The following is a 2,777-nucleotide window of genomic DNA, read 5'->3' on the forward strand; positions in this document are numbered from 1 at the left end:
CTTAGCGTTAACTATCTAGGAAATTTAGATATTATGAAAATATAGAGAAATATATGTATTTCTATATTTATATCATAGATTATATATTATCTATAAATATATATAATTATAACATTATATTATATATGTTATAGAAATATTATGTAAACAGATAATGTATTTCTGAGTTTTAAAAATTCTTTTAGTTTCTCTTCATAACAAAATGGGGAAAGGACAAAATATGAGACAGTTTTTAAAAGTAGTACTCAAGTATGCAGTTTTATTTTATTTTTTTTAATTTTCAGAATTGAAGACCAGTTTTCTGAAAAGCAGAAACACAGCAAGCATCCAACTGCAGAACCATGGACAGCAATCTTTCCCAACCTGAAACCGAGCAGCTGTGCTATGAGAACGTGAACAGATCTTGTATTAAATCTCCTTACTTGCCTGCATCTTGGGTGATTCTGTACACAGTGTTTGGCTTCGAGTCTTTATTGGATATCTTTGGAAACTTCTTGGTGATGACTTCAGACTTCAGTTCTTCACTTCAAGGAGCTGCATTCTCTAGTCAATTTCTTGATCGTTTCTCTGGCCTGTGCAGACTTTCTGGTGGGAGTGACAGTGATGCCCTTCAGCGTGGTCAGGTCCGTGGAGAGCTGCTGGTACTTTGGAGCCAGATTTTGTGCCCTTCACAGTTCCTGTGATGTGGCATTTTGTTACTCTTCTCTCTTCCACTTGTGCTTCATCTCCTTCGACAGGTACGTTGCTGTTACTGACCCCCTGGTCTATCCCACCAAGTTCACGGTGTCTGTGTCAGGAGTATGCATCAGTATCTCCTGGATTCTGCCCCTTGTGTACAGCGGAGCTGTGTTCTTCAGAGGTGTTCACCAGAACGGGATAAAGGAATTAGTAAATGCCCTCAGCTGCACTGGAAGTTGACAGCTTGTTATAAATCAATTTTGGATTTTGATAACCTTTCTATTACTTTTTTGTACCTACTTTTATTATGATAAATCTGTGTAGTAATATGTTTCTTGTGGCTAGACAACAGGCTATAAAGATTGAACATATTCCTAGCAAAATAGAAGGATTATCAGTTCAGTTCAGTCGCTCAGTTGTGTCCGACTCTTTGCGACCCCATGAACCGCAGCATGCCAGGCCTCCCTGTCCATCACCAAATCCTGGAGTTCACTGAGACTCACGTCCATCGAGTCAGTGATGCCATCCAGCCATCTCATCCTCTGTCGTCCCCTTCTCCTCCTGCCCCCAATCCCCCCCAGCATCAGAGTCTTATCCAGTGAGTCAACTCTTCGCATGAGGTGGCCAAAGTACTGGAGTTTCAGCTTTAGCATCATTCCTTCCAAAGAAATCCCAGGGCTGATCTCCTTTAGAATGGACTGGTTGGATCTCCTTGCATTCCAAGAGACTCTCAAGAGTCTTCTCCAACACCACAGTTCAAAAGCATCGATTCTTTGGTGCTCAGCCTTCTTCTGAGTCCAACTCTCACATCCACACATGACCACAGGAAAAACCATAGCCTTGACTAGACGGACCTTTGTTGGCAAAGTCATGTCTCTGCTTTTGAATGTGCTATCTAGGTTGGTCATAACTTTTCTACCAAGGAGTAAGCGTCTTTTAATTTCATGGCTGCAGTCACCATCTGCAGTGATTTTGGAGTCCCCCAAAATACAGTCTGACACTGTTTCCACTGTTTCCCCATCTATTTCACATGAAGTGATGGGACCAGATGCCATGATCTTCATTTTCTGAATGTTGAGCTTTGAGCCAACGTTTTCACTCTCCTCTTTCACTTTCATCAAGAGGCTTTTTAGTTCCTCTTCACTTTCTGCCATAAGGGTGGTATCATCTGCATATCTGAGGTTATTTATATTTCTCCCGGCAATCTTGATTCCAACTTGTGCTTCTTCCAGTCCAGCGTTTCTCATGATGTACTCTGCATATAAGTTAAATAAGCAGGGTGACAATATACAGCCTTGACGTACTCCTTTTCCTATTTGGAACCAGTCTGTTATTCCACGTGCAGTTCTAACTGTTGCTTCCTGATCTGCATACAGATTTCTCAAGAGGCAAGTCAGGTGGTCTGGTATTCCTATCTCTTTCAGAATTTTCCACAGTTTATTGTGATCCACACAGTCAAAGGCTTTAGCATAGGATTATCAGGATTATCAGGCATATGCATAGGATTATCAGGATTATCAAGCATATACAAAACCGGAGTGACTAAGAGAGAGAGAAAAGCTGCTAAAACTCTAAGTTTAGCATTTTTGGTGATAGCATTTTTGATCTCATGGTTACCGTATATGATTGATTCATGTATTGATTTTTTGGGGGGGGTTTATAACACCTTCATATGTTTATGAGCTATTTTGCTGGTTTGGTTATTTTAATTCTGCTCTAAATCCTTTGATTTATGCTTTATTTTACTCTTGTTTTACGAAAGCAATAAAAGTTATCATAACAGTCCAAGTATTAACAGACAGCTCATCAACCATAAACTTATTTTCTAAAGAGAGCTAATTTTGAAACTGAGGAATTTAATGATTTATTTAGTATTTCTCAGTAACTGTGGCATGTGATACATTGCATAAAAGTGTTCCATTCAGCTGGGGAGGAGAAACGATATCTCAATTTCAGCAGCATCACCTTCATGCTCTTACTTTTTTGATGAGTGAACATTTTTAATCATTTGACAGAAATATATTCAATAAAAATGCTTGACACAAGTTGATATTTTCTAGTTTCCTCAAATCTGCATGCTTCCTTGCTTTGTTGTTAAT

General features: G+C 39.2%; 1 pseudogene; it reads left to right on the forward strand.

Moving 5' to 3' along the window:
* Positions 1 to 341: 341 nt before the first annotated feature.
* LOC109563547 (trace amine-associated receptor 8-like) lies at positions 342 to 2,517 on the forward strand (annotated as a pseudogene).
* Positions 2,518 to 2,777: the final 260 nt, after the last annotated feature.

The sequence above is a fragment of the Bos indicus genome, chromosome 9, assembly GCF_029378745.1.
Source record: "Bos indicus isolate NIAB-ARS_2022 breed Sahiwal x Tharparkar chromosome 9, NIAB-ARS_B.indTharparkar_mat_pri_1.0, whole genome shotgun sequence".
Taxonomy (NCBI): Eukaryota; Metazoa; Chordata; class Mammalia; order Artiodactyla; family Bovidae; genus Bos; species Bos indicus.